The sequence below is a fragment of the Rhinolophus sinicus genome, linkage group LG01, assembly GCF_036562045.2.
Source record: "Rhinolophus sinicus isolate RSC01 linkage group LG01, ASM3656204v1, whole genome shotgun sequence".
NCBI lineage: Eukaryota > Metazoa > Chordata > Mammalia > Chiroptera > Rhinolophidae > Rhinolophus > Rhinolophus sinicus.
The window spans coordinates 30,577,394-30,601,339 of NC_133751.1; the positions used below are offsets into that span (position 1 = coordinate 30,577,394).

At 35.8% G+C, this 23,946-nt stretch overlaps 1 long non-coding RNA gene across 1 annotated transcript in view; it reads right to left on the reverse strand.

Moving 5' to 3' along the window:
• The window catches only part of LOC141572192 (uncharacterized), a 48,124-nt gene that overhangs the window by 7,587 nt on the left and 16,591 nt on the right, over nt 1-23,946 (reverse strand). Inside the window, exon 2 of the long non-coding RNA XR_012497415.1 lies at nt 13,047-13,117. This is a non-coding gene — a long non-coding RNA (uncharacterized LOC141572192). The remainder of the gene's footprint in view (nt 1-13,046; nt 13,118-23,946) is intronic.

Below are 23,946 nucleotides of genomic sequence, written 5' to 3' on the forward strand. Positions count from 1 at the left end.
AAGACCTGGTTATCTTAGCCATCCTCAGTGTTGCAGTAACTTCCTTGTACCTTACCTGGTAAGTGGGCTGCTGGAGCACTGGCATTTGGCTAATTGGCGAGGACAAAGAGGAAACTGAGTGAGGCCCCCAACACAGCAGAAGCAGGATAAAACAAACAGGTGGCTTGACTATGATTTCCCACAAATGCAGTCTTAAAGCGGTTTCCAGGATGTTAATTCTTTAATTTAAAAATGAATGTTTAAAGTGAAAGTTTAAAGGTAAATTTCTTTTTAGAAGAGGAAAAAAAACACGAAACACTGTAAACTGACTCTTGGTGATATTGGGAAAATAATAGAGGTAACCCAGGGCCTACATTATAACTAGAAACGGTAATTAAATAAAGCTGGCCTTTGTAAGAATTACAGTGAAAGAAAATGAGAGTGTGCCCAATGGGGTCTGCTCACTTCTATTTTTTACCTGATAACCATAAAATAATTGAGTAAAAGTAGTAAAATTGTATTCTAAAGACGGCTCATTAATTCAGACATGGCTTCTAGTATTCTATCTATCCAATTGTGTCTTTTGGCATACCACAAATCATCATGGTTGGCAAATAAAGTACATTAGTTGCACCTGCTAAAAAGTTCTGTAAAATGGTTCTACTATATTTTAGTGATATACAAACTATCTTATAGCTAGTTTTCAAGACCTGCCTTGCAAACTTGTACTTCCTTTACTAGCAGAATCTATGTCTATGTTTTTTAGGTATGTACCTTTGTAATGAATACCTTGTAAAGAAGGGAACATCATGTGATGAATATCTTTGCAATGTCTCAAAATATGTAAATACTTTCTAGAACAAAGTTGTTGCCTGGGATTATTGCTATAAAAACATTTCCCATCTGAATGATAGCTGAATTTTGGTGGCTCTTTTTTCTACCTCATAACCTTTGACCATTTTTTTTTCTGAAATGAGCTCAGAAAATAATATTAAACTTGGCAGGTAAAAATTTATGTTAGCTCTACCATAAAACTGAAAAATCTTAGGCTGGCTCCTAAGGCTGGCCTGAGGTTTCTCCTATTTCTCAAAGTAGGATTGTCAAAATAATACTTCTGACATTCATGTCTTTGTGTTTAAACAGAATGGGGACTAACTTGAAAGTGAAGCTCTGTAATGACTAGGAGTAGATGCCTCATTATGGTTTCTAATTATTATACGCATACATAAAAGATAAAAAGAATCTATTAGTTTTATTTTTTTCCTTCCTTTATAAACCACATGTTTATTAGTTCAAGGAAGTGCCAGGTACTTACAAAGCCCCAAGCAGTGCTTTTGCAATTTATAAAATACCTTCTTGTACATTATAATCTTTACTTAATGTTCTAAATGTTCATAAAATAATAGTGAACACCAATGACCCTAAAAAGTATATCACTAATTAAATAATATTTGGCTTAATTTCCCCTTTTTATTTCTAGTTTTATTTGCTTCTTAATTGTTTATTTGCATCATGACTAATTTTCACATCTGAACGACTGCTGGGTTGCATATTCGGACATGACAGTAGTAAGTTTTAGAGCTGACAATTTAAGGATTGATATAAAAATGAATAGGATTTCCTCAAGAAGAGGATTAGGATTTTGCCTGAGGGAAATTGGTATTTTCTCAGTCTGTGATTGCACTGGTGAAGCTTAGAAAGTAATTCCAGGCTCCTGAATATATTTCTCTGTAATTCCTGCTCTGAAGACTGGGAAGACTTTTGTGGGTCCAGATAGATGGAACTGGTGATGCACTGATGAATGTCTTCAAGGAGGTAGAAGGGTAGCTGTGGAAAAAGCACTGTGGACTGTGGGGTAAAGACTGAGACCACAAAAACAGGGCCAGAGATACGGTGGTGAGGCCAGTTTGTCAGACTTTGCAACATTCCAGAATAATGCCTTTTATTTCTCTGAAGGATTTGCAGTTTTACATCTAAAACTAGAAACAAGAACAAATATAATGTCAGACTTTTCTTTTTATGAAATTGTAAAGGGAACCTCCCCCGAATATGAAAATCATGGTAACATGATTGCAACAGATAATAATCCAATGAAGCAAAGATCTTTGATTGCTGGCAGCCTGGATAGTTTGGCTTTGCAGTGCTAAATATTCAGATAAGGGTATGTATTTCTTTATCATGGAAAGATGAATGCATTTATGGGTGTTGTTTTTCTGAGTTCATAAGCAAGATAAACAAAATGTAACTGTTTTCAAAGTATTTGTTGGCTTCTGGAGGAATATCAAATTTATTTGTTTATTTTTCAAAACAGGCAATGGGCCTAGGGTCACTTTAACTGTAATGGTAGAGACCACGCTATTTACAATGCCACAGGGCCATCTCTGATGTCGGGTAACTCATGAGACAAAAACTGATTTGGTGTAGGTTTTCAACAGAGAGGAGGAAAAATGACTCACCTAGACCTTCTATAAACTCTCTAGTACCTTGGCGTAATAGGAACTTCCCATTGGAGAGACAATGATGGTTTAATGAGACTGGTTAAGAATCACACGAATAAAAACATTTGGAACTATCTGCTCTAAGTTAACCATAAAAGCAAATCTAGTGTTTTGTTATGGTTGTTGTTGTTTTGTACTTTATTTATTTAGACATTCAATATTATTTTACATTAATTTCAGGTGTACAGCATAGTGGTTAGACATTATATAATTTAAGAAGTGATCCCCTGACTAGTCTAGTATCCACCTAGCACTATGCATAGTTATTACCGTATTATTGACTATATTCTCTATGTTTTACAACCCCATGATTATTTAGTAACTACAAATTGGTACTTCTTAATCCCTTCATCTTTTGTACCCTGTCCCTTAAACACCCTCCTGTCTATCACCATGATAAACCTAGTACCCATCTGATACGACACAGTTATTACAATATTATTGACTATATTCCTTATGCTATACCCTACAGCCCCATGACTACTGTGTAACAACCAATTTGTACTTGTTAATCCCTTTCTTTTTCTTACTCACCCCCAATACTCCTCCCATCTGATAACCAGCAAAATGTTCTCTTTATCTGTGAATTTGTTTCTGTTTTATTTGTTTGTTTGTTTGTTCTTTAGACTCCACACATAACCAAAATCACATTGCATCTGTCTTTCTCTGTCTTACACTCCATTCAGCATAGTACACTCCAGGTCCATCCATGCCATCACAGATGGCAAAAACCCATTCCCTTCCATGGCCAAGCAATATTCCAGTGTATATATGTACCACCTCCTCTTTATCCATTCATCTGTCGACAGACACCCAGGCTGCGTCCACATCTTGGCCATTGTAAACAATGCTGCAATGAATGTATGGATACACACGTTCCCTTGAAGCAGCGTTTTGGATATCTTTGGATAAATATCCAGAAGTGGGATTACTGGATCCTTCTTTGTCTCTTGTTATAGCCTTTGTTTTAAAGTCCATTTTGTCTGGTATAAGTATTGCTACTTCTAATTTATGTGTGTGTTTGTTGTTGTTTTCCTTTTCATGAAATATCTTTTCCCCATCCCTTTACTTTCAGACTGTGTGTGACTTTCAATCTGAAATGAGTCTCTTATAGGCAACATATGTAATGGTCTTGTTTTCTTATCCATTCAGTCAGCCTATCTTTTGATTGAAGCACTTAATCCATTTATACTTAAAGTAATTGTTGATAGATATGTAGTTATTGTCATTTTATTATTCACTTTTCTCCTCCTCCTCCTCCTCCTCCTCCTCCTCCTCCTCCTCCTCCTCCTCCTCCTCCTCCTCCTTCTTCAGAAGTCCCTCTAAGATTCCCTGTAATACCGTTTTGGTGGTAATGAACTCCTTTAGCTTTTTCTTGTCTGGGAAGCTCTTTATCTGTCCTTCTATTCTAAATGACAGCCTTGCTGGGTAGAGTACTCTTGGTTGTAGGTCCTTGTTTTTCATCACTTTGAATATTTTTTGCCAATCCCTTCTGGCCTGCAAAGTTTCTGTGGAGAAATCAGCTGATAGTCTTATGGGAGTTTCCTTGTAGGTAACTAACTGCTTTTCTCTTGCTGGCTTTAAGTTTCTCTCTTTGTCTTTAACCTTTTGTATTTCAATTATGATGTGTCTTGATGTGGGCCTCTTTAGGTTCATCTTGTGTGAGACTCTCTGTGCTTCCTGGGCCTGTATATCCATTTCCTTTACTCAGGGAAGTTTTTCGTCATTATTTCTTCAAATAGCTTTTCAGTTCCTTGCTCTCTCTCTTCTCCTTTTGATACTGCTATAATGTGAATATTGGCACGCTTGATGTTGTCCCAGAGGCCCCTTGAATTGTCCTCATTTTTTTTTTTTTTTTTGATTCTTTTTTATTTTTGCTGTTCTGTTTAGATGTTCTCTGCAACTTTGTCTTCTAAATTGTTGATTCGGTCTTCTGCTTTATCTAATCAACTGTTGATTCCCTCTAATGTAATCTTCATTTCAGTTATTGTATTCCTTATCTCTGACTGGTTCTTTTTATGTTTTCTATCTCTTTGATGAAGTTCTCCTGAGATCATTGAGCATTCTTATAACCAGTGTTTGGAACTCTGCGTCTGATAAATTGCTTATTTCCATTTTGCTTACTTCTTTTTCTGGAGCTTTGTCCTGTTCTTTCATTTGGGACATGTTTCTTTGTCTCCCCATTTTGGCTGCCTCTCTGTGTTTGTTTTTATATATTATGTAGGACTGCTATATCCCCTGGTCTTAGAAGAGTGGCCTTATGTAGTAGATATCCTATAGGACCCAGTAGTGCAGTTTCCCTGGTCACCAGAGCTGGGTGCTCCAGGTGTGTCCCTTGTGTGTGTTGTGTGTGCCCTCCTGTTGTAGTTGAGCCTTGGTTGCTGTTTGCACATCAGTGGGAGGGATTGACCCTCGGACTGATTGGCTGTAAGGACTGGTTTTGACTACAGTGGAGGAACTGTGGTGCAAGGGCTGACCCTGCAGAGCACAGTTTGCTTTAGCAGGGCTCTGGTGTCTGCCCAGTATGCCCTTTGGGTGTTTCATCTTTGGAGATGGCTGGGTGATGCTCCAACTTGGTTTGATGCTGGCCACCAGGTGTGCCAGTCATGTAGCTCCCTGGGAACAGACCTGCCACAGGCCAAATTTTTTCATAGCTTGTGCTTTGCTTGGGGCCACCTGGTATGAGCCACAAAGCAATCTACTGCCTGCTGCCTGCACTGGGCTTAGAGGTGACTTGAGAGGCTAAACTGTGAATAGAGACCAGCTGTTGCTAGTTCCAGGCTTAGGACTGTTCAGCAAGAGGTACAGGACACACCAAAGCCAGATGCTGCTTGTTCGGGTTTTGTGAACCTTTGAGAGATTTTATGAAAGTCCACAGAATGAGCTAAGACAGATTGTTTGTATGGAAAAGCCATTGGAAGCAGCTTGGGTGTGCCTGAAAGTTGGATGGGGCAGGGTCTCCAGGTGTCACTAGGGCCTGACAGACAAAAGGTGATAATCAGTTTAACAGAGACTCAGATATGGTGTCTTGCTGGGTCTGCACAGTGGGAGGGGGGATCCCAACAAAGAAACAATGACTTCTTCCAGCTCCTCCATCCAGGAGAAAACTCTACTTCAAGCCCTAAGCCCAACAAGTCAATTCCTCCCTGTATGTCCCTGGCACCTTTCAAACTGCTGTCCCAGTGCTGGAGCTCAGAGCAAATGAGTCCATCAGTGGGTAAGTCCATGTGTGGTCCCTTTAAGAGGAGCGCCTGGGATTCTAGCCACCCTTCATCTCACTCAGTCACAATCGTGCTGGTGTTCACAATCAGAAATTATGGAGACTTCTCTCCCTGGCATTGCAACCCTGGGCTGCAGAGCCTGGTATAGGGCTGGGACCCCTCACTCCTCCAGGGGAGTGACCTACCTGAAATAACCCTCCCAATTTTTAATGGTCACACACAGGTGTGGGACCAGCCCATTCGTGTTTCTGCCCCTCCTACCAGTCTCAAGGTGACTTCTGTATGTCTGTAGTTGTAGGGTTTTGGTTCAGCTACACTTCAGGTGATTCTCAATGATGATTGTTTTGTAGTTTAGTTGTAATTGATGGGGTCCTGAGAGCCTCTGCCTTTCTGGCTGGAAAATGCAAATCTAGTTTTTTCCATAAGAAGTGTTTTTATTTTGGTACATGGTGACAGATAGCAGTCTAGTTTCATTCTTTTGCATGTGGCTTACCAATTCTCCCAGCACCATTTATTGAAGAGGCTGTCTTTTCTCTATTATATGTTTTTGGCTTCTTTGTTGAAAATTATCTTTCCATATTTATGTGGGTTTATTTCTGGGTTTTCAGTTATATTCCATTGGTCTGTATGTCTATTTTTCTGCCAGTATCATACTGTTTTGAATGTTTTTGCCCTGTAGTACAAGCTGAAACCAGGCAGTGTGATACTTCCAGCATTGTTCTTTTTTCTTAGTATTCCTTTGGCTATGTGGGGTATTTTGTGGTTCCATTCAAATCTGATGATTTTTTTCTTCTATTTCTTTAAAAAATGGCATTGTGATTTTGATGGGGATTGCATTAAATCTGTATACTACTTTGGGTAATGTGGCCACTTTAACTATGTTGATTCTTCCAATCCACGAGCACGGAATGTCTTTCCATATCTTTGTGTCTTCTTCAATTTCTTTTAAAAATGTCTTATAATTTTCAGTATATAGGTCTTTCACATCCTTGCTTAAATTTATTTCTAGGTATTTTATTCTTTATGTTGCAATTGCAATAGGAATTTTTTTTTTTAAATTTCTTTTTCTGAGATTTCATTGTTACATAGTATATAGGAATTCAATGGACTTTTGCAAGTAAAAAGCACAATGAGACATCACCTTACACCAGTTAGAATGGCTATCATCAACAAGACAAATAGTAACAATTATTGGAGAGGGTGTGGAGAAAAAGGAAGCCTCATACACTGTTGGTGGGAATGCAGACTGGTGCAGCCGCTGTGGAAAGCAGTGTGGAGGTTCCTCAAAAAATTATGAATAGAATTACCATATGACCCAGAAATCCCTCTCCTGGGTATCTACTCAAAAAATCTGAAAACATTTATCCATAAAGACACGTGTGCTCCAACATCCATTGCAGCTTTGTTTACGGTGGCCAAGACATGGAAACAACCAAAATGTCCTTCGATAGATGAATGGATAAAGAAGTTGTGGTATATATAGACAATGGAATACTATTCGGTGGTAAGAAAAGATGACATAGGAACATTTGTGACAACATGGATGGATCTTGAGAGTGTAATGCTAAGCGAAATAAGTCAGACAGAAAAAGCAGAGAACCATATGATTCCACTGATATGTGTTATATAAACCCCAAACAACTAAAGAACAAGATAAACAAACGAGAAACAAAAACTCATAGACACAGACAATAGTTTAGTGGTTACCAGAGGGTAATGGGGGTGGGGGGTGGCAGATGAGGGTAAGGGGGATCAAATATATGGTGATGGAAGGAGAACTGACTCTGGGTGGTGAACACACAATGGGATTTATAGATGATGTAATACAGAATTGTACACCTGAAATCTATGTAACTTTACTAAAAATTGTCACCCCAATAAACTTTAATTTAAAAAAAGTTCTTATTTTTCTCAAATTCATGATAAGGTATACAATTAAACAATGTCTGCTAGCACATGCACACACACAAAGAGACATAAGGAGAGGATAATATAACACAGGCAATGATAGAGGCAAAACAGTTCTGTCTTGTAAAACACAAGAAAGGGTCCCATCTCACAGCAAAACTGTCTTGTAAAAATATCTGTCACATGTAAGCAATCATAATGATTATCTATAGGATTCTTATATATACAAACATATTCCTAATGGAAAAAAGCTTAGTTTTGTTGATACATTCGGTTGATATCCAATAGATATCTCCCATTGCTATTAGATACAGTTTTGATTGAGTAGGAGTGGTACTAGAGCTTGAATTTTAATTTTGACCTGAGCTAAGTCAAGTTTTCTCAACAGAGGATTCTGGGGGAAGTGTAATTAATAAAAAACCCATACATAAAAAGTGGTGTAGATTAATCAGATCTGGAAAAGCAGTAGGAAGAATTCAGAATGTTGTAGCCCGTAGATAGCAGAAAAATAAAAAATAGAAATACAATGCCAGAAAGGGAATATGAAAGAGAGAAAGTTATGATCTCATTTATATTTTAATTTTTAATTTGTAATGAAAAAAATCGGGGAGGGATGTATTTTGGCAGCTGTAATTTATGGCAGTGTGGAATACAAAGGAAGTTCTGAGGTTTCGATTTAAGAGATATAAGTGTCAGTCTGAAGAAAAAAAATGTGTAAAGTCTATGTGTCCTGTGCACGCTTGAATAAGCTTTCCACAGTCCTTTGTAGTGGACACTCTGAAATTCCGTATCTATGTGCCTGTAAAGCTTTCACTTACTACAGTTCTGCTAAGGTTCACTTAGAAAGGTGGAAGGACCTGCACAGAAGTAGCAAATTTGCCTTGGTTTTGAATTTACGTTTCATTTCTTAAAAATCCCATGCATCTCATTAGACTTCCCTATGACTAAACTTGATGAAATATATGCTGTATTTATGCAACTTCAATAAAGAAAAAGATTTGTGGGTTTGCTTAAATTAAGTAAGGCAAAGCATGAATGGGGCATGAATGAGGTCATTGGCATTCTTGGAATAATGCATTATCAGGATGATTATGGTTCAATTTATCCATGAGGTGAAAGAAGTCAGTGTAACTATTTTAATGGAGGTTATAACTAGCTTTAATTTAAAAGTTTAAAGAAAAAAATATAACAATGATCTGTGCTGAAGGTAAATTTATGGTAAAAATGAAATTATTTGGAAAAATGATGTAGTTATGGAGGAGTACAGTTTAACTTTTTCTTCTATATTTTCTTTTCATATTAATTAGGTACAAAAAATCAGGGTGTTAATGCTTGCATTTTAGACTTTAGACAATTAGTGTTCTTCAAAAATAGAGGGTAGTGTTATATTTAGTTCAGTAGCAAAACCAAACTTTAAAATGATAGTGTGTTTAGAAGTCGTCCTTTTTTTAACCCTTTATTTTTAGGATTCAATTTCTAGAGATTTAAAGATATAACTTGATCTAGGAAGATGTTAATTATTAAACTTAACACATTTACGATAATATGTTGAAAAACAAGGTTTGTAAGCACATCAGCTATATAATGTCTCAAATTACACTTAATTCTGAAAAGAATATTAGGCCTGTTTTTTCTTCAAAGAATATAAAGAACTGAAGATTCTTGATACATCCTACTTTGCGTTCTATAGGTTAAAAACAGAAAGAGAAAACTCCAGTTACATAAAAAGTTATTTGAGTATGTTTCATAAAAGTGATTTTTAATGTGGTTGGCCATGGCTGATGGAATTAGCAGATGTCTGGCCCCTCCACTAACAGTCTGATTGAAGCACTAATATTCATTATTTCATTGTGTCTATAAGCTCTTTGGGCAGATACCACCAGGAGTAGTAGTAATTAACAGCTGGAGTGTGCAACTGGGGAGTAGAAGAAATAGAGTTGGGGGAACTAGAGTGAGGTGAGCTAAGTCTCCAAGAATTATTTGTTCTAGTTCTGTGAAGAAATTACATCAGTATTTTGATAAGGATTGCATTAAATCTGTAGATTGCTTGGGGTAGATTGACATTTTAATGATGTTAATTCTCCCTATCATGAGCACAGTATATACTTCCATTTATTTGTATCTTCTTCAGTTTCTTCAATGTCTTATAATCTTCTGAGTACAGGTCTTTTACTTCCTTAGTTAAATTTATTCCTTGGTATTTTTTTCTTTTTATCTATCAATAGTTGTAAATGGGATTGTTTTCTTAATCTCTTTCTAGTAGTTCATTATTGCTGTATAAAAATGGAATCAATTTCTGAATATTAATTTTGTGTCCTAGTTTACTGAATTAATTTATCAGTTCTAATTTTTTTTAGTGGGGGGTGGAGTCTTTAGGGTTTTCTATACATAGAATGATATTATCTGCAAATAATGACAGTTTTACTTTTTCCTTTCAAATTTGGATGCCTTTTATTTCTTTTGTTCATTGGATTGTTGTGGCTAGGACTTCCAATACTAGGCTGAATAAAAGTGGTGAAAGTGGACATCCTTATCTTATTGCTAATCTTAAGGTTGCCAGATGGGAGGGGAGCTGGGGGGCTAGGTGAAAAAGGTGAAGAGATTAAAAAGTACAAATTAGTAATTGCAAAGCAGTCATGGGAGTGTTAAGTACAGCGTAGGGAATATAGTCAATAATATTGTAATAACTATGTATGGTGCCAGGTGAGTACTAGACTTATTGGAGGGATCACTTCATAAAGTATATAAATGTCTAACCTCTATGCTATACAACTGAAACTAATATAAAATAATATTGAATGTCAACTGTAATTGAAAAAAAAAAAAAAGACTCCAAGGAAACAGACACAGGGAGTTAACATGGGACCAGCCAATGATGACCTAATTTCAATTTTGTGCAGATTAAGCCTGGAGTTTTAAAGTTCCTGGCATAAAGAAAGAATAAAAAGCAGTTAGTAGCTATATTTTGACTTGACTAGATGGGGGGGGGGGGGTGTCTCCTTGAAGGCAGCAACTGTACCATTTATTGCTATGTCCCCAGCAATTCTTGGCACAGAGTTGTGTGCATTAGATGTTGATTGAAGGGGAGAACTATTAGATAAAGGAAGCAACAAGCATGTTTAACAAATTGACTTTACTATTTGAGTATACTTTTGGAAAAATAGAACTTGGTGATTTGGGATTTGAATCCTACCAGTAGTGAAATCAGACTAACACAATATTTAAAAAAATAAAACCCCAAACCAACTCACTGCTGTAATTACTCTGGACCAGAGCCCAGTTAAGTCTTTAGAGTTGCCCTATTCCAACTGTGGTCTGCAGACCAGCGCTGGTGTGCAGTGAGAATGAGTGTTTAGAAACCTTCATAGCAATTTGAGCAATTTTATATAGCTTGAATCTAGTAGTGAAAGAGAGTTTGGCTTGTATTTTATGTTTCTATTTTCAATTTCTTTCTAGTAATTGTATTGAAATTTACTATTATATCAGTCCGTGATGGATTGACAAAGAAAAACACAACAAAACTATTTCTTCACTGCTTTAGAGGACTCTAGCTCTAAAAACTTTATGCTATTTCCCTATTTTATTCACAATGTAAAATAAAAAATTGAAAAGGAAACAACACTTTTTTTTTTTTTTGAAATTTCACAAAACTTAAAATCTTCCTAAATATTCTGCTCTCTCTTTTTCTGGGCCCCAAGGACGTGCCTCATCAGCCTGTTGGTTAGTCTTGCTTAGTCTTGGTTAGTCTAGAGATCCCCGAATACATAGGACCAGGACTGCTAGTGACTTGCAAATTTCTTATTGACTGTAGTATCTTGGTAACTCACTGGAACAATCTAATCCTTCTGCGTGCCTGTTCTCTCCTGTAGGGGTTCATATTCAGGGCGTACTGGGGTTATTTCTTGGTAATGAATCCCTCTTTCTAACATGGTTAAGACTAGTGACTCTAACATTAGAAGGGAGCAGACAAGTGCAAGAAAATATATTTTAACATGCAATTATCAGCTTTTTGTAATTTTCAGCTTAGGACCCAATAGTCTGACTGGAGAGATTCTTTGGATTGCTCAGATGGGATAAATCTTTTTGCTTGCAAAATGAGCAGTAGGTTTAAATGAACATCAGCCGTTTCAGAGTCATGCACCCAGTTCCACACTTGTGACTCTGTTAGAGCTCCCATTGATTTTAATGATGATATTCAAAGATTCAGTCTGTCACACCTAAATGAGAACTGGCCTCATAAAATGTGCCTGAAGCTGGTGGATTTTATAGGTAGGTATGGTAACACCAATCACCTTAGGGAAAATATACTCTTAATTGGCTTCACTCTTGCTGTTTGTGATTAATCATCTCTTCTAAAATACGATGTTTCACTGTAGTCTACCCAGTATTCTGTAATCACATGGAAGGCTAGCTGGCTAGAGAACAAAATTAAATTTAGTTCTTTAGTCTAACTTTCCTTTCAAAAATCAGTAAACTATATAAGGATAGTTAAGTATTCAAAGATGATCTAACAATTAAATACAGCATTTTGAACTTATTACGTATTTGCTCATATTAACACTAGACACTGGTTTCAGAACACTTCCTTTACAGTGATGGGGGTGATTCATAAAGGCCCCCTCTCCCATGGGAGTCATGCTATTTCCTCTATCGGCATCTCAGGGTTCTCACTTATAAAAATAAGGTAATTGAACTTAAACACCTTGAAGTTCTCTTTTAGTTTTCAACTTATGAAAATTCTGTTTGAATTATTGTTGAGTACCCATTAGATAACAAACAATGTGTTAGATGCTGGGGAGAATATACAAGATATTTTGATGCATACATACTTATGTGCCACTCAAATAATTGTCTCAAGAGAAAAATGCAGTATTTTGTGCTTTTATATTTGAGCAACATCATATCTGCCTCAGAGGTGCCTGATATTTTGTCTGCTCTCAAGTGTCACAGAATTCCTGAATGTTGAGGATAAGATGAGAGATGGGTTAATATAGAATTGTTGAAAGTTAATGGTTAAAAATCAAATACTCTCCTGGGGGGCAGTTCCCTACCACCTCAGAATTTAAAAATGATATGAAAGTATGTATAAGACTATTAGTAACTAAAGGAATCAGATGGTAAGAATTTTTCATCTGCTAGATAGTTCTATTTCATCCGCTAGATAGCATAGGCTAGATTTATTGAGATAATAGACAACACCTGAATTTTAGAAGCTTACTACAAGATTTTTTACATAGGATGGAGTCCTCTGCAGGTCTAGAAGACTCTTTGGGGCATTTGTTCTCTATGTTGCAACTCAATGAATCCACCATCTTGTAGAAGCACTGTATTAAAAATTTGACTCCTTAGATGATGTGGCAGGGGAAGAAAGAGCAGGGAAACTTTTGTACCAGCTCTTAAATGCTTCTATCTGGAAGTGACAGAAGTCCTTTGTATTCACATTTATTGACCAAAGCAAGTCATATGTCTATAATTAACTTCAAAAAGGTGGAGTGTATTCTTCTCCTGTACCTGGAAAGAGAGGAGAATTTGAAATATTGGTAAGCAATAGTAATATTTACCACAATTATCAAGTTTTTTTTTTTTTTAAATGACAGCATTGTGAGGAAATTGGCTCTTTGTATTCTGATGGTGTGTACAAATTGGTTCAATTTTATAGGTGGTCATTTAAAACAATAAAATATACAGTTGCTTCTATCCAGCAATTTCAGCTATATGACTCCAGCCAACTTTTATTGAGTTCTTACTATACACTAAGTACATTTGCACACTTTATTATATTTGATGCTTACTTTTGGGAATTTATCCTAAGGAAATAAGTGCAAAAACTTCCACAGGAACTATTTTTCTAGATAAGAAACAATCTACATTAACAAACGAACAAACAAACAAATGGAAGCAACCTACATATCCATCAGGAAGGGAATAAACTAAATAACATATTTGTCCAATGGAGTACTGTAGCATGCATCTATGTTTTTATCCATGATCTATTAACAAATGAAAAAAGAAATTACAAGGAAACAAGTATAATATTGTTAGATGAAAAGCATATACAGAAAAAAGTTTGGAAAAATAAACAATTTTTTTAAAATGTAGTTTACTCATTGTCAAAAGATTACAGAATCCTGAATCTCTTACAATGAATATGTGTTTCCTTTAAAATAAAAATAAGGCAAATTTTATTTTAAATAAATTATCATATGTGTTTTATTGCTTAAATTTTTAAAATTATATTAAATTTATTGAGGCTGACATTGGTTAATGAAATTATATAGGTTTCAAGTGTACAATTCTATAATATATAATTGGTATATTGCATTGTGTGTTCTCCAGCCAAAGTCAAATCTCCTTCCATCATCATATATTTGATCCCCTTTACCCTTTCTACCTGTCCTTCACCCCCTTTTCCCTCTGGTAATCAACATATTGTTGTCTGTGTCTATGAGATTTGTTTGTTTGTTCATTTGTTTTATGTCATCAATTTTATGTCCCACATATGAGCATCAATTTTATGTCTCACATATGAGTGAAATATGGTTCTCAAAATTTTCCTTCTGATTTATTTCACTTAGTATGACATTCTCAAGATCCATCCATGTTGTCACAAATGGCAGTATTTCATCTTTTCTTATGGATGAGTAACATTGCATTGTATGTACCACATCTTCTTTGTCCAAACATCTATCAAAGGACATTTTGGTTGTTTCCATGTCTTGGCCATTGTGAATAATACTATAATAAATATAGGGGTACATATATCTTTGCGGAAAAATGTATTCAGATTTTGTTGGGTAGATACCCAGAAGAGGGATTCCTGGGTATATGGTAATTCTATTCTTAAATTTTGAGGAACCTCCAAACTGTTTTCTGTAGTGGCTCTAGCAATTTACATTCCCACCAGCAGTGTGTGAGGGTTCCTTTTTCTCCACAACCTCTCCAACACTTATTATTCCTTGTTTGGTTGATATTAGCCATTCTAAAAGGTGTGAGGTAGTATCTCATTGTGGTTTTGATTTGCATTTCGTTAATAGCTAGTGAAGTTGAGTATCTTTTCATATATCTGTTGGCCATTTGTATGTCTGCGTAGGAGGTGTCTATTCAGGTCCTCTGCCTATTTTTTAATTGGGTTATTTGTTTTTTTGTTATTGAGTTGTATAAGTTCTTTATATATTTTAGATATTAGCCCCTTAATGGAAGTGTTGTTTGCAAATATCTTCCTTCTCCCATTCTGTTGGTTGCCTCTATTTTGTTGAAGGTTTCTTTTGCTGTATAAAAGATTTTCAGTTTGATATAGTCCCATTCATTTATTTTTGCTTTTACTCCCCTTGCCTTTTGAGGTCAAATTCACAAATCCTCTCTAAGACTGAGGCCTGTAAGTTCCATACCTATGTTTTCTTCTATATGTTTTAATACATTTGTGCTATAACATGCTAAAATGCAGCAGGTCAGAGCAATCTTTGCAAAGCATTTTTAAAATAGTAAGATAAATCTAAATAGTATTTTTGTTGTAGACAAATGTTCTCTAATCTTGCCTTACGTTTTAAACCAAATATATTCTAAGAAATTCAGTTTCAACCTCAGCTCTTCTCTACCTATAGTAGTCATGCAGTAAACATTTGCATATTTCTTCAGTATTTTCTCACTTAGGACCACTACATGGCAGAATTGATTAGAAAAGTATATCCTAGTTCTGTACTTAATAGAAAAACATGCTCCTATATATAAAGAAAGCTACATAGACTTAAAACGTTGATCAGAACAATAAACAGCTTTGTTTTGGCGATTTCACTTGTAAAGATATTGCTGCAATTATTTGAATATATAACTTTTCTTTTTTTCTCCCCTAAAGGAAACATGAAAACTGTCCAAACAAATGGTGAACTATTAAGTTGAATGTGATTTTCCTATTCCAACTTTAAGTGTTCTCAATGAAAATCAAATGATGCTGATTGTAGTTCCAAGTTCCTATTATGCTGAAGTGCTAAATAATAAAAATGAAAATTACTTTATAACCCAGTAGTGTAACAGAACTGCAGTTGTCTCGGCCACATGGAAAATAGACTTGTTTTAGATGCGTTTTGCTGGGGATACTTTCTGTATTTCTGGCTCTACAGCGAAGCCTTCTGGGAAAAGACTACTCAGTGTAGGCATGTTTCTGTCAAAGGATCTAAAAAGAAAAGAAAAAAAAAGGAAAGAAACCTTTGGTTTAGAATATACCGATCAATATATAATGATATGGCTAGATCAATGACTTCTAATTTTCTTGGTTTGTAAAATGTCAACTGTATGAATGTATTGGCAGATTTTAAAAAAAGCTTCTAAGTAGAACAAAGGCTTAATTCAAGAATTTTTTAAAATCTGTTTTATTCATGAGTATCACATTTTATTTCAGATAAAGTTTATGGTTAATAGCATCCATAGCCTGCAAATGTTAATACTGTCCACAATTTTCTTTTCTAGCAACAGAAGTTTTGATTTTTCTTTCCCATAATGAGGAGTTTTCATTCCACCATATAACATTAACCTGGAAAAAAGATAAATGTTCATGAGGTAGCAAGTATTATTACTTGTGAGGCTGCAACATCTTTTGTTTAGTCATTTAAAAAAAAATCACTTTTTACATTTATGGAAATCAAACACAAGTACAACTTTTATATGTAAAATGGTAGAAAACAGGTTATCTCAATTGCTATAATCTCCTGTAGGCTGGGTCCTGTGCTCGGTTCTGTGTATGCGCTCTGATTGATGATTCCCCACTCTGGTTTGGGTGGACCTTTCCTTCCATAGTCCCTTCCTTCTTCTTTCCTGTTTCATTCCTTCTTTTTTTCTTTCCCTCCCCCTCCTTTCAACTTTCTTTACTTTTGACAACTTTAAGAAATTATTATACAATTAGTTAATGCTTATTTTGGAAAATTTAATAAAATTGGAAAAGAATGAGATCAAAGTCTCAAAGTCATCCGTCATTAACCTTTTCACAATTTCCCTTCAATTTTTTAGACAAATATTTTGTTTTACAAATTCAAATCATAATATACATCCAATTTTATAGCTTTCAAAATGTTACTTATGTCAAGTATTTTATACTTTTATAAAAACTCTTTAAAGTGTTACTTAAATTATTAGTCCCCACAGCAATATGTCATTTATTAAAGCTTAGAAAAGGCAGCATCATGTCAGTATGTGCCCTCATTTCTCTTTTATAATTTTAATCCTTTTCTCTCAATCAGTACAATGTCTGTCATCTGAGAAAATATACACAAGTCTCTCCCATCATAAACATGTCATGTTGTAATCCCATGTCCCACTCGACTGACCTTTCTCTTTCTTTTAGGATTAAATCTCTTATTCACCTTTGATACCATTCTATTCAGACTTCTGCTCCCATCAGTCTATACAACTTGTTCTGGAGAATGACAGCTGACTTGCTCAACTCATTGGTTTCTTCAGAATCTTCTGTGTCACATTTTTTGGAGGGCGACTCTTCTTCTTCTGTCTACCCCTTAGTGTGCTGGTATCCCCCACAGCTCTATCCTTGCTCCCTGTTTTAGTACCTTTTAGTCTTAACACTCTCATCCTCTCCTGTGACTACTACCACAACCCATATGTCCATTACTCTCAAGTACAAACTTCACATCTTTCTTTCCATTGGCTATTAGCGCTTATATGCTCCTCAGACAATTCCAATTCTTCATGTTTAAATGCTACTATTCCCCTTCCCTCTGCTTTATTTTCTCTTCAATTTCCTCTCTCTCCCTCCTAGTTCCATAGTCAAAATATTGGGAATCTTCTTTGCTCCTTGATCCCATCCAGCTCATGTCCTCTATTCAGCAAGTCATAAAATATTAGCCGAGAACATGTCTGCTCCTCCTCCCTTCCCAAAGCCACTGCCTCAGCGCAGTCCTAGGACATTATCAGCTTGAGTACTGCTGGCTCCCCCTGCTCTGTCCCTGATGCCAACGATCTTCAATGTGTTTGCCAAACACCTACTCGAATTTCAAGACTTAAATGTCAACCCTATGAACATTTTCCTGCCTTTAGTCTTTCTAATGGAAAATTGAACACTCTTTCCTTTTTCATTGTCTGCCATACCGTGTACACTCTTTCTTAGGGAACCTACAATCATATTGTATTTATATGTCTTTCTCTGCATTAGACTGTAACCCACTATAAGGCAGGGATCAGGCTGATAAGAGCAAGTCTTAATTTTCTGTGTATTTCTTGTGCCTGGAATATAAGATAATGTACTAAGTGGTAAATGAATGAACAAATGGCTCATGTTACTTAATCTTTTTAAATATTTTCATTTATTTATTTCAAATGTTGTCAATTTAATGCTTATACATAATTCTGTAAACAATATCATAAATCTTTATTTGGATTTTGCATTCTCTCCTGTGACTAGAAGTAATCCCCAGAAGGGGAGTTACTGGAACAAAGAGTATAAACATTTTGAAAATTCTGGATATATATTGTCCAAATATGTATCAGAATGATATTTTAACAGTTCAATCCAAATTTTAATAGATAATTTAAACAGCAGCATAGTGAAATCATAGATTCTTTCTAATTTCCTACTGAGGAGTTAATTTTGGGTTGGATAATATTTAGTTTCTATTTACAAACAGACATAGCAACATGCTAACGTTAGTTAATACTAAATTACTCTCCATCTTCCAATGCTATGGAAAGTACAGAAGGTCGCATTCAATATAAGCCAACAAGGCAATGTATAGAAGCTTACTTTTTTTTTTTTCTTTCTTTTCCTTCTGTCAGTCTAATGAATTCCTGCTGGACTGATTATGAGGACAGTGCAAAGCCTACCTTTTTAACCTTCCTTCCTGAATACTCTATTGATTCAACTTAAACTGCTTTTTCAAAATTCAGTATGCACATCTGGGGAGTTTGCTACCTCTGTGCTTTACAGGAAGGTTGTGAGGATTAATACATTTATAGAGCATTATGTGCTTCTTGGTTGAAAGGTTTGGTATAAAACAGAACTCTAGTATTGTTATTTAAAAGCAAACTTTCTTTGGGGAAAGAAAAAGAGGCTTCCATAGTAACTTTTGATTAAAAGTTATGTACTCCAGTACTTTTTCTAAAGGCGCTCTCCAAGGAAGTCTTGAAAATTGTACGCCTTGCCATCTGCTGATATGATGCAGTATAAAGGAAAAGTGATATGTTCTCATTTTTGTCCTGTGATTCTAAGCCAACATAGCCTTGATTTGGCCTCAGCTCATCTTAGTGACCCTGAGTTTATTGTTGTGTTTTACTTACGTTTTGAATCATTTCTTGATTGATTTTAATTGTGTAATTGGAACTGAATTCATGTGGAGAATTCCCTCTCTGTTTTTCACACAATAGATCCCAGATGATCAGGAAGGCATGGGGTTTTGGTAGCTATGGTAACCACATCATAAACCTTGATGGATAGCAGGTGCTTTAAGCGCTTCAACTATTAGAACCTTATGGGCACTTGATGTGTTCAGCCAAGAATGACATTCGCCGACAGGGATCATAAAACAAAAAGAACCTTTTCTCTTGATTTGGCAGTGAGGAGATAACAGACACACCAACGAGGATATACTGAAACTGGATGAGGATTATTTGGATAAATACTACTTAAAGAAAAATCTAGGGCTAAAGTAGAGAGTGTAGTTTAAATAACAAAGCAGTATAGTCATTCTCTATACTGTAAGTGCATCTGATAACAAATACTGTGTTTGTATATTATTATCTGTGAGTACTGACATATTCAGTTGTGTGTGGGTCAAAAATAAAATTTTAGGTATCAATTCTAAGTCCAGAACTTTCAAAAATTGTGATATATTTATCTGAAAAATGGCAAAAATTACATATATGTTGGGTTTGTGATGACTCAAGGAATAGGGATGAGGAGATGGTAGATAGCCTGTGCAATGACTGAACTGAAATTCAAAATCACTCAGATGAACCGAAGATGGTATAAGCCATGAAAATGTGGTTACAATAAGGCACAATACTTTAAAAGAGATGAGCACAGTGGTCACACTCAAAGAGAAGCATTTTAGAAAGATAATTGAATATGCAAAGGTGACTAAAAGTAACCAGGAACACATAACAAAAAGTACTGTATGTAGGAGAACAGATTACTGAGTGCTGTTTAATAAATCAATAAATTCAGAAACTGGTAGGTTTGGCTTGAATAACAAATACAGTACATGAAGTAGTTCCAGAGACTTGCAAATGTACAGGGTCAAAGAAAATATAAAAGAAGGCAAAATTAACAATGATCATGCTTCTGTCACTCAGAGCTCCTGGTCAGCTGTTCCCTGGGTTTAAAGAAACAAACTACCACTTGAGAATAAGAAATTTGGAAACGTCATAAAGACATTTCCTTGGCAGTAAATTCTGTTAATTATTAGAAAAGACTTACTGAGGGAGATTTTGAAATCGTCTTCTTTAAGGGTCTTTAAAACCAGGGTGGTAATTTTGTTGTTTATTAAAGAGAGGTAGAGTAATCATCCAGTTTCTCTCTTCTAAAATCTTCTTCTTTAAAACATGTTTCCATTTTTGGTGGAAAAAAGATAGCAGTCTCAATTTGTGGAAGTGGTCTGTAAAATTCCATGGAATGTAAATCCACTCGGTCTAATCCGTCATTTACGTGGTGTGATAAAAAATGTGGTCAATGTTTAAATTAAAAAAAAAAAATTATGGTAAAAGACACATTGCCATTGACCCCCCTTAAAATACTTCCCCTCATTTTGAATACACTTATCCCATTGTTCTTGCCACTTTCTGAAGCAGTTCTGGAAGTCCTCTTTTGTGAGTATCTTTAATTACACTGCCGTGGTTGTCTAAATGTCCTGAATAGATTAAAAGTGTTTAATTTTCATGGTCATTTTGACTTTGGGGAAGAGCCAGAAGTCACATGGTGCCAGGTCCAGTCAATAAAGTGGATGAGGACAGACTGTAATATTTTTATTTGACAGAAATTGCCATATACCAGAAGCAATATGTGACACAGAACATTGTCGGATGGAAGATGATTTATGGCATGCTTTAAAACACACCTTCCCTGAACTGTAGCTCACACTCAACTGACTGCGCCAAATAAGTTGAAACTTGTCACACATACAGTCACTAAGGTTCTATGCACGGCTTCCCATATTGAAGATCTCTGCCTTTCCATTGGGTGGCACTCAGCAACAGTATACACCAAATGTTGTGATCACAATGGAAAGGCTTGTGTGACACGTTGCTTCTGGTATGGCAATTTCTGTTAAATAACATTACAGTGTGTCCTCATCCATTTTATTTACAGGATCTGGCACCATGCGACTTCCATGACCATGAAAGGAAAACGTTTTGAATTGATTCAGGACATCCAGGCAGCCACGACAGTGCAACTAAAGACACTCACAAAAGAGGACTTCCAGAATTGCTTCAGAAAGTGGCAAGAACGATGAGATAAGTGTGTTTGAAGCTAGGGGGAGCGTTTTGAGTGGGATTAATGGCAAGGTGTCTTTTACTGTAATTACTTTTTTTTTATTTAATTTAAACATTCACCATATTATTTGATCAAACCTCACACTCATAAATTTTGTCTTATGAGATATCAATGGGCTCAGGCATTGTGATTAAGCTTTCTCTTTGGACATCCTTAATTAACTTGAGTTGGTATTTTTCCTTTTACTTCTCTCCTTACAGTCTATTCCATATTTATGTAAGAAATGCATCATCAAATTTTCAAGCTCTGCCATTATATGAATGATTATAATAGTTTTTCTGACAGTCTAAAACGTTATAGAAGAGACTAAAGTTGTACAGAGCCAATATAGTATTTTATTGGATTTAGCTCGATTTTTTTTCTCTGTTGTGTGCAATTATTTGGAAAATTTGATCTTAACAATGTTGGCTTATGTAATGTAAAGCACTCAAAGTAGCTGGAAAAATACCCCAATAATTTGTCCGTAGGCAATGAGGAAACCTAATGGAACAAGGGGGCGATAAGTATAGCTGAGCCCTATTGAAGGACTAGAATCAGGAACTGGAAATATGTTAGGTACCAAGAGAATCCCCCACATAACCCCTTTTCTCTATGTACCTAGTGTCAAATGTAGAACACTTTCTACATGACCAAGTTAATTGATATAAGACCTTGAACTCTGCTGTCAAATTCTGGTGAGAGATAATCTAATAAGATCATATGTTTCGTCTGAACCCTTAAGCTAATCAACTTTATGTTCAGCAGAGTCCTGGCCTATGGTAGTGGCTTCTCAAAGTGCAGCCCTTGGACCAACAGCATCAACATCACCTGGGAATTTGTTAGAAATGCAAATTCTTGGATCACACCACAGGTCTTCTGCATAAAATATTCTGGCTGTGGGGCTCAGAAATCTGAGTTTTAACAAGCCCTATAGGTAATTTTGAGATATAGAAGTTTGGAAACCTCTGTAGGACAACTAGCTCATCTGGTTTTCCCTGCTGGTCTGAACATTGAAGTCTCTGGAAACCCCTGAGGACCCTGGAAACCCCTCAGTCCAGGACAACCCAGGACCGTTGGTCGCTCTATTCCAGGGTTACTTCACTTCCTACTTAATAGGGGATGTAGGATAGGCACTGAGATGCAGAGAGCAGGCGATAAGGGGGCCTGGAAGGTTCTTTTAGAAGTAGATATAACAGTGGTAGAAAAATAATTATAAAGTGGTATTTTTAGAGCCGAAAAAACACCTTATTTTAATTGTATTTGTGAATCCCTCACAATTTATAAAAACTGGAAAAAATTAGATCAGTTATTAAAACAACTGTCTGTTGTAAGGTATCCTGGCATCCCTGGTGTGTTCTCGGAACTTTTCACGTTCATTCATGTTTTTAAAACATGCTGAGCACTACAAAGTCAACTTCTGTATTAAAATACCTTACAGAATGTAAAGCTTCTAGGGTTGCTTTGTGTTTGCTCACTCCAAGAGTTAATTAAGTAGGAAACTGCCTGAATTAACTGCAATACAGTGAATAGACAGGAGTGATAGCTTCTCTTATTTTGAAAATACAAGGTGAAAATAATATATTTATAAATAAATTTTAATTTGTGAGAATCAGAAATTCATATTACAGAACTCCAGCAAGTCAGAGAAGTGCTTTGTTCCATGTACAGGCAAACCTATTTCATTATTGAACTCACTCAGGGGAAGGGCACGTTTCATTGTTTGTTCTTTCCAGAAGTCTGAGACTCAAGGGAGTTATCATTCTACATTAAATCAAAAACCTCTAAACACCTTCATCGTAATGAAAAAATCTTTTACAATGGACAGTTTGAAAGATGTAAAAGTTATTCTCTGTCACTGAGATTTTATGGAGAAAGCTGATTCTAAGCACTACCTTTCTAAGCTTTCTCATAAATCAACACTATTGAAAACATTAAAAAGTGTCAGTGTGGCATAGAAATTATCCCCATAGAAAATTATGACTTTTTTTTGCTTTTCTATTGCTTCAGGAACACTTTACAATATTGCCAATGCCTGCCTCCTCTGAACCCTATGTGAACAGCAGGTGTGAACAGAATCATATATTGGAAAACATGATAGCTGTGCATTCATAAGAAAGTCTTATCGAACAAAATGCATTAACACTTCCTGGCTGCATTGGGATTTATAGTAAATCACCAGGAATCATATTCTGTGAGATTTAAAAGAGACTTAGAATCTCCTGATTTAAAAGACTTAAAGGGGAGCAGCTCTGGGGATTTATAGAGTTTTCAAATTTGCTAATATTAGAAATGTTATTATTCTAGAAAGTCTTTATTAAGCAAAATAAATAACACCTTTTATCTTTCCAAGGGGAAACCTTAACTTGTAGGAGGAAAGTGCTATGTGAGGTATAACTGTTGCTTTAACGTTCCATTGAAATGGAGAAGCTGGCTAATGACATTCTGAAGTTTAATTCTTTTAAGAGACCCCTTGGTAAGGGCTCATTTATCCTTGTCTGACTTACCATGTTTCCCCGAAAATAAGATTGGGTCTTATATTAATTTTTGCTCCAAAAGAATCATTAGCGCTTATGTTCAGGGGATGTCATCCTGAAAAATTATGTGAGGGCTTATTTTCTAGTTAGGTCTTATTTTCGGGGAAACACGGTATGAGTTAATCTGGGTCAAACAAAGATTGGTGCGTAAATGGAGATCAATTTATGGAATAATTATTCCACAAACACCTTGTAGTGAAATATTAAAGAGTTTGGATATTTCTGAAGCTTGGGATAGTTAAACTAAGCTAGTCCTATATTTCTAAAGTGCTTTAATTATGCACTTGATTCTAAACAAAAACCTAAGAGGTACTTTCTACCTTGACATTAAACATTTG